The sequence below is a fragment of the Manacus vitellinus genome, unplaced genomic scaffold, assembly GCF_001715985.3.
Source record: "Manacus vitellinus isolate BGI_N305 unplaced genomic scaffold, ASM171598v3 scaffold_51_pilon, whole genome shotgun sequence".
In the NCBI taxonomy this organism is placed as follows: Eukaryota; Metazoa; Chordata; class Aves; order Passeriformes; family Pipridae; genus Manacus; species Manacus vitellinus.
Genome location: NW_021940620.1, coordinates 3,781,062 through 3,790,006, shown reverse-complemented (window position 1 = coordinate 3,790,006; position 8,945 = coordinate 3,781,062). Strand labels below are relative to the sequence as shown.

General features: G+C 45.9%; 1 long non-coding RNA gene across 1 annotated transcript in view; it reads left to right on the top strand.

Moving 5' to 3' along the window:
- Positions 1-1,760: 1,760 nt before the first annotated feature.
- The window catches only part of LOC108641109, a 41,068-nt gene continuing 33,883 nt past the window's right edge, over positions 1,761-8,945 (top strand). The window contains exons 1-2 of the long non-coding RNA XR_001921760.3: positions 1,761-2,011; positions 2,212-2,416. This is a non-coding gene — a long non-coding RNA (uncharacterized LOC108641109). The remainder of the gene's footprint in view (positions 2,012-2,211; positions 2,417-8,945) is intronic.

The following is an 8,945-nucleotide window of genomic DNA, read 5'->3' as shown; positions in this document are numbered from 1 at the left end:
TAAGAGTACAAGGGTTTTGTTCATTTTATAGTAATTCCCAGTAATGGCTTTGTTCTGTCATCACTGTCTTTTTTGGTATTTGCCTTTGGTAATACAATTGCAACCACATATGCTACATGAGAGAGTTATGTGCTAAATCTGACTAAAAAGACTTATTTTACAGCCAGTCATTAGCCATGATTGCTGAGTTTGAGGTAACAGCAACATTTACAATGCTGTGTCCCGTTCATAACGATGTTTCAAAGCACGTGGCAATAAGTCTGTGGGCTTTAAAGATATTTAAATGCTCACAGATGGGTATATTTTAGTAGTTTCACTCTGTATCTTGAGATGTGTCCAAAGTCTGGTTCAGCACTGCTGTCAGTCAAAAGCAATCTGCAGCTCTGTATACTAGTTAATGTTTTATATTTTAAAAAGCTACTACATAGCTGATTTTGATGGCATGTTATATCCCTTCATGCAGTGGGGTCTTTTTAGTGTCCCAACTGATTTCCCTGGAGCAAGCCTGGATTTCATGGAAGCCAAACTGAGAGCCTCCTCTTAGTGACCTGCAAGTTATTGAAGCAAACCCAGTTTTACTCAGTGATTTAGTGAAATAATTCCTGTGCATGGATACATCCATGTTGAAATATGATCTCTCCTCTAGTGAAATTTGGAGGGGGGGAGGTGTTCAGAATTGTTAAAATAACCGGTTTAGTTAAAATGGCTGAGCACATCCAAAAATAATCTGTACCACAGGGAATGCTCTCTGTCATGGACAGCCGTTTACACACGCTGTAACAGGATCACTGCAGTTCCAGGCTGGAATTCAGCTGGGAGAGGAGCCACACGTCTGCCTCGGAGCTCCCACTGCCACAGACAGGGCTGAGGAAACTCCTCTGCTGGGCTTGGATGTCTGTTCTGAACTGTCACCCTTTGAGGTCACCTTTCTGCCTCTAAACCCTTGAGAAACCCTACAGAAATGGGGATGGCATTGCCAATATGTGTGCTCTAACTTGTTTTGCTTCTCTGGAAAAATCAAACACGATAACTGATAATGCAGTAAGTGCACAGTGACTTGAGAGCTGCGTTTGGGATGGAAATTGGATCGAGTCTTGTTATAAGATGCAACACTTACTGTGGGGAATTCCTCATCTCCTGAGTGGGGAGTGTCCCTGCCATGCCATGGGACAGTTTTCACTCCATCCAGTGGGTCACTGGTTCAGTACTTCCCCTCCACAGGTGCTTTGTAGGTACTATCTGCCCTGTGCTACCAGCACCTTGAGTTTTACTGCTGTCTTTCAGAATAAGAGACAGAAACATGAGGTGATGCCACTTGGCCAAGGCTACAGAGGAAGGAGGTGGTAACAGAATTGTACCCTGACGTTTCCCAGGTATTGTGATCTTTGTCTTGTGCTCTGCTGTGGAGCCAAAGGTCTTCTACAGGCTGTGATTTGGGGTGATGCCTTTAAATTACTTACAGATAGGCTGTTCTGACAGTGCCATCAGGCACTTACCTGAGCCTTTGGGTAATGACACACTCTGTCAAATCGAGCCTGTGCTGTTCTGTAGCTGGGCTGCTGTTGCACATTGCCATTGTCACACAGGCAAACAGCTCAGATGGCTGTGTGGGAACCCCTGTCAGGGTAAGGGACACTGGAGCTTTGCAGCTGAATCACTGGAGTGTTCATCCCCTAAGTGTTGTAAAAAACTAACCCAGAAATGTGATTTTTTTCTTTGTCTTACCGCAGAGGTGAAGCCCGAGGAGAGTTTTCATAAGCTCCATGAAAGTCTTCAGCTTGGCCCTTGGAGTTCATCTGACCAAAGCTGGTGGCTGCTGCTCGACTGCCCAGCCCTGGGGTCTCTGGGCTGTAGGATGGGAGGCCTGATGCCCCTCGGTCCTTGGCTCCTGCCTGGCTGTTCCTAGGGAAGCTGGGTTTCTTCATGGTGACCTGCACAGCTGGCCTGTGGGCAGCACCTGAAAAGCTCTCCAGCTCTTTTGCTCCTGGAAGCAGAATTGTCCCCAAGTCAGGTAGGAAGCAGTGGTGGTTCACCAACACAACACATGCAGTAACAGGGGGGCAGGGGACTGGAATGTCTGAGCAGGTGGATGAGAGCTCAGCCTGCCTGGCTCTGCAGAGACCAAAACCTGCCCAGCTGCAGTAGCCAACCCTCCCTTCTCTCCAGGGCTGCTGAGCTTGGGATGCATGAAAGGTGCTGTTCTGTTTGCAGGTGGCCTTCAGCACAAGCCAAGCAGGTCAAGTGTTACAATAAACAAGGTACAGACACAGCCCATGTGTTGGACCACACTGGAATCCCGAAGGGATGAAGCACAGGGATGAGACTCCTCTGTGAGAAGGAACATCATCTCCACATTGTCATCCTTGACCCAGGTAGAAGAGGGATCCACAGAACAACTAGCATCCAACTTTGAAAGGTATCCAAGAAGATTGCATTTTTGGGGCATTTCTCTTCTCTTGAGCCTACAAAATTGTTTTGGGTTTGGCTTCTGCTTGGCAAATATCTGTGGTTCTCCCTGGTGTTGAGCTGCAGCAAATTCTTTTGTGCTTAGTTGCTCAACACAGAAATCCATGTGCTTACCTGGGGAAACAGAGAGATGAGCACTGGATGCTGCAGATCCAAATTCATTTTCAGCAACACATTTAAATATTCCAGAGTCTTCTGGAAAAGCTTCTGTAATAACCAGGGTGCAGACTTCCTCTGAAATAACAAATTCAGGTGTGATGTTGTACCAGAGAGCCAAATGTTAACCTACAGGAGTTGGTCCTTGCAGGAGGAGTGTGACTTAGTGATAAGGCTTGGCATCAGTAAAGTGCAAAATAGTGATGTATAGGGCATAGGATGTTAAGGGATTCAGAAGGAACAAAAAATGAAGGAAGAATCTTTTTTCCTGTGATATTAATTAAACAAGGCACACTTTTTGTAGTGGGTTTTTTGTGGGGTTTTTTTTGGCTTTTTTGGCTGATTGGGGTTTGGGGTTTTTTTTTGCTAAATTCTGTCTTCTCTTGCACAAGTTTAAACCCCATACAAGATTATAATTCAGAATGGTGGATATGTTTTCCCTTAGCACAGGGTACTCTTCACTGACTTAATTAAAGAGGGTCGATACCTTTTTCATTGTGTTGTGAAAAAACTCAGGGCCTTTTGGGTGCTTTTTTCAAAATTAGGAACTTGAAAGCTCTTGGTCTGACTCTGAATGTTGTCTTCTGACCACCCTTTGGACATTATTGTTTTATCTGGGTGAGAAATCCCGAGTGTGAGGTAATTAACTGGTGGAATGTCTAACACCACATGCACAGTGCACTTACCAGGAACTGCTGATGAACAAGCCTCTGCTCAAAATAAGAGAGAAAAAATTTGAATGGTTATAAGGCCAGAATGGAAAAAAAGCCCTTCAGCCCTCACTCCCTTCCCCACTTCAGCTGTCACCCTGGTTACAAAGGAACCATCGCCCTTTGTGTCCATCAAGAGAAGTTCCATCTGGATAGGGAAAGCTCAGGTTTGGCTGGGGAACCTGGGGGTACAAACACCTCTCCACTGAGGTGACATAGAAAGAGCTCCTCTGACTTTGGGGTTAGTTGCTGGAGCTCTGGCCTCATGCCTGGGAGAATCAGAAATTGTTTAAAATTTATCTCTATCTCTATCCATCTATATATCTATATCTTTTCCCCCTGAGTCCATCAGTAGTTCTAATAGATGGTGACAATGCCTCCATGGCTCAGCAGGACTGTCATTAATAACTAACAGTGTGGAATCTCCTCCCGTTGTGCCCGACCCTCTCATGCGTTGCCAGAGGAAGTGCAGACTCTGTCCAGCCTGTGACTTCAGGTCATCTGATACTTGTAAACTTAACTCTGCCTCTATGAACGTGTACAGTCTCCTGATTCTTATAGCAGTTCTTCTTCCTGTCTCATCACTGTCCCAGTGAAATGACATTAAGCAGATGAAGCAGCACCTACTTTTTCGCAGGATTCGGAAATCAGCAGAATCTCTGATCTGATCATATTCTCTGTACCAGTGAACCTGTAGGGTGGGTGTAGAGTGAATTCGACATTCAAACACCACCAACTGACCCTTCGTAGCCCTTATGTTTTGCAGACCCTGGAGGAGAAAAATATTTGTGTTAAATGTCTGATCTAAGTGTTTCCCCATTAAAGCAATTATTAGGAAATGATACCTCCTTCAGGGAAGAAGATGGTCTCATGCCCCTATTTTTATTTTACTTACAGGAGTTGATTTAATTCTAAATGCATTTGCAGTGAGTTGTGAGGGGAGGTTTTTTTCACCAGTAAACCAGTGCTCATTAAAGCCTGGCTTGTGCAGTTAAAGAAAGATACAAATGCAGGAAAAAAATCTATTCCAGCGGATGTAACATTATAAGGGAAGCTACTATGTGAGAGGTTTCCACTTCAGCCTCCCCTGCAGGAAACAAATAGGATGAATTCACATAGTTCTGACTGGATCATTTACCAATTAAGGCATTAATTTGATAGTCATCACCAACGAAGTACGTTGGCTTTTTTGAGTTGTGCATGAACCAATGTTCCAGCCTAGAAATAGCTTCTGATGGAACAAGAAAACCCACAATCTAGTGCTGGTAGCTGCAGAGCAAGCTCTGTTCAGGCAGCCTGTGCTCTTTACCTTTGTGAACACAGGCGTGCTCCCGTAGGCAGACCCGGTCAGGCTCGCCGAGGGACTCTGCATCTGGATGGCAAAGAAAGGGGACTTTTACAGCTTGAATTCTCCTTAGGCACAAACCTGGCTCTGTGGCTGGCACTTTACTTTGAAAGAGAAGAAGATTCAGAGTGCTTTATCTGTTGTTCATGTCCCAGGCTGACAAATACCCCATGGAGAGCCTCTGTTCAAGTGCTCCAAGAAGAAATAACTCCTTGGCCTGTGAGCATCAAGTTAGCAGGAAGAGGGGCTGATAACCAATAAGTGTTGCTTAGAGCTTTAAGGTGCAAGTTTGCCTCTAGGTGTTCTGACCTCCCCAGCTCTTGGCCAAGTGTGTGTTCTAAACCAACTATCTGTTCTGAAGTGAATCTTTGAAGTGTGGCAGCTCCTTGAGCACTTCCAGCCCTGTCACCTGCTCCATCAATTCTCTTGGCAATTCTGACTGGGAAATGTTCCAAGCCAGAAAGCCCTTTTCCAGAGCTTAGGGTCCAGATATTGATATTCATGATGACCCTTGCCTCTTAGTCACTTGCTGAAGATGAGCTTGAGCTGATCCTTGCAAAATATTTCTAGAATGCTGTAAATAATAATTTAAAACATGTGTAGCCTGCTCTTTGAAGGTCAATAGATAAGGCTGAATTAAAGGGGTGTAACTCTGGCTGCTGGAGACTGCATTGCCTGAGGAACCAGTGGACAGCAAAACACTGGTGGCTTTCTGCTTTTTCCCAGTGTGTGGAAAAATAAACAAGGCAGGAGGGAACCAGAGACTTCAGGAGGATGAGTATACTCGATCCAGTAATGTTTATACTTACTGTGACATTCCTCTGGCCCTGACAGGATGCTGAGACTTGCAAGGAGGCTTAGCCTTTGGATTTATCCTAAGAACCTGGAGAGACAAACATAAAGCAGTGTGTGTTTAGAACTATCTCCTTTTCCTTACAACACAGAGATGACTCTGTTTTGTGAACTGAGCATATGCTGGTTGGAGAGCGGGTGCAGAGAAAATAGAAGCATCCTAAATATTTGAGAGTTAGGCTCAGGTCACCTTCAAAACATGGAGACACTTAATCAAGATTGTTGATACGGATCTCTGTAAAAGACCCAAGTCACCTCTGAAACCTGGCTCCATGATGGAGTTAGGGTATTCCTGCATTTGGCTGGAAGAGTCTAAAGAAAACCCTTGTTATTCTAGTGAAAGTGAAAATGGTACCTCATAAACCAGGTGCTGGATCCCTCTGCATGAGGACTGTAGCATACTGGATTGACACAAAACAAGTAGTTACTGAGATCTTATTAGCTCATTGTGGTAATAAAAGGTTTACAGATTTCATCTTTACTTCCCTTTTACTATGGCAAGAGGGATTTTCCTTGCTGGAGTACTGCAGGCTGATGATCCTGCTTCTCCTGGACCCAGCTGTATGAGGACAAAGGCTGGGCTTGGCAAGTGCCTTGCAGGAACAGCAGCAGTGCTGTTGTCACACACTCTGCATCTGGGGTGAATGTTAGAAATGTGGTGCTGGTGAGAGACAGCAGCACGTGTGAGACATGGAGACAGTGCTCCTATGCCTGTCTGCCTCGAGGTGTTGCCGTGGGCAGGGAATTGAACCTGGTTTGCCAGCAAGGAGAAGGCCTGGAGATGGCTGAGCTGGCGTTCTGCTGGCTGCAGGAGCCGTGTGTGTGTACCCTGCTGCTCTCTTGGCTGGGATGCAATCCTGGGGAGCTGCTAACTTGCTGAAGGGCACCCTTGGATTTGTGTTCCCCATCCATTAATCCAGCTTTCACCCTCTCCCACTCTCGGTGCCTGATACATTCAATTCTGTGCTGTCTGGTAGCTGATGTCGTGTACTTCCAGGTCCTGTGCCTGTGTGTCTGTGGCCATGCAGACAGCACCTGAAGGGACTGGCAGATGGCTACAGAGCTGTTGTTTGCTGTTTAGTGATCAGTTGCTAAGGCCCCTGTAATGTTCCCCTGTGGGCTCCTTGCTTGAACCATTGCCTTTGTGGCAGGTTTGCTTTGTGTTTGCAGCCTGTGAAGAAGCAGGTGTGAGTGGTCATGGCTTGGCACCTTAATTCTCTTTAAGCAGTTGTTGTTCTGCACCCTGACAGTGTTCTAGGTCAGAAGAATGCATGTGTTTCTTCAGGGTTTGGATCCTACCCTTGTTGCTCCTGGTTTCATACGGTACTGTTTGGTACTTACAGTGTTTGTAACACATTAGGTAGAGTAACTGCAAATTTGGGATGCTTTAGCTGACACTCACCCTGTCTTGGAGTCTTATTTGTAGAGTTACAGATGGGTACCTGGTGTAGAGATATGGAGACAGCTCAACAGAGTGGGATTTAGTTACCTTGAAGATGTCAGTGCTGCAAATTACCCATCTTATCAAATAAAATCAGTGTATGCATCTGAACTCCTCAGAGGCTTAGCATAGCTCTTTGGTTCAAATAATTTATTTGAGATCTGTTCTCTCTCTTTTCTGCTTTGTCGCTCTCCAAAACAGTCACACCTGATTACAGTGATGGATATTTTGCAGTCTAGCTGGATTTGCCTGGTTAAAATGAGAACATATCACTGTGTGCCCCATTCAAACCTGCAGTGTTACCCTGAGTCCTGAGCACAGGGCCCCAGGTACAGTTACCCATCTACTTGGACCACCCGTGGCCTTCACAGTTCTATCTGTTGCTCTTGATTTATAAGTATCTCCCAAGCAGCTCAAGGATGGCTCCTGTCCAAGGTTATATCATGAGGCCATCACTGTGCCATGATGTAATGGCTGCTGGATAATCCCAAACCCTCGAGTGTGGGAGGAGGGCCTGGGAAGCCAAAGTTATTGAGTTGCCCCGGGTTCCCAGCACAAACCAGTCCTGGCTGGACTGCACCACAGATTCCTGGGATGCTGGCTGCACTGACGCCTTCCCATCTATCAGGGAACAGTTGGTACAGTCAGTTTTCGGGACCTGTAGAATTGGATGATTTGTTTTTTCTCTTTTGCCTCCTGAGAAAAAGGGTGATGAAAAATCAGACGTGTGCAGATTATGAAAGGAGCTCCTGGGCTGACACATCTGCTTTAAAGGTTGTTCCATGTGCCTGAGACAGCATTAACAAAACTGCTTTGGAGGGTCATCGCCTCCTCTTTTTCTGTACAACAGAAGACTTCATTCTCCTTAGAACTGCTACTACTTTTCATGTTCCACTCTTTTTCCAATCCATGACGAGTCTGGAATCAGGCAAGACACGCACAGAAGGCACAGAGGTGCCTCTTACCAAGAGCATGTGAAGTGGTCAGAGGGGACTGTGGCAGTCTGTGGTTTAAGACATGAGGAATTGCAGGAAGCTTGCTCAGAAAGGTTGGATGCACTGTATCTGTGGTGAGAAGGGAGACCTTGGAGAGAGGTTGCTCTACTGAACTGAATAAAAACAGCTCCTGACAAGTTTCCAGCATGATAAAAGAGGCACTGAACTTTAACACTAAGCAGGAATAGCACTAGCTTATGAATTTGTGCTCAAGACAGTTGCTCAGTTGCGTGGCATTAGTTCCTCGATGCCACGATTGCTGCTAAGACCTTCTGACGTGGCAGAGGCCATGGCCAAAGATGATGGTTGTCAGTGTTGCAAGTGTGCCTAGACTGATGCCCTGCAGCACACGGGGCAGGCAGTGCTCATACAGTAAATACAGGCAGCCATACGTGGGCTGCTGCAGCTGCCAGGGCTTGAGGAAGGCTGGGCTGACCTCTTGTTGGAGCAGATCCTGTGAGTTCAGTTGAGAGGAGACCCCATCACTGGGAAAGYCWSTTTGYKSYWGSAMMSYSRYYTKSMKRCARMMYCMTSSTYYRCASACWRRYTCATSYTWSAYRCWCTGKTYYMWKYTMMWKKYKYKYKKYYCWTCTRTTKYRYRGTYMKTYYMTTKYRMRKKTKKTKKMTSSTKWSWMTGTTGGATGCTTTCACTGTTAATACTGGATTTGGGTAAAGGAGAGTTCTGGGGAACAGATGAAAGGCTTGTGACCTTCACTGCTGGAACAGTCACTGTTTTAGTCTGAATTTCCTGATTTTGGTTGAGACCTAATGACATTAGGGCTTAGGATATTTGGTAAACCAGGAGACTTTCAAGCGTGCTGAACATGGTGGCTGGTGCTGCTTTAAAGGGCAGAGTGGGTTTGGGAGAATAAATGTCCTGAGAGCATTTGGACACTGGCTGCAGTGCTGACCAGCCCTGATGCTACTAATTGGTTTCACATGATGGAAACAGTGGGCTTCTGTGCCAGGACAAAGCTGTC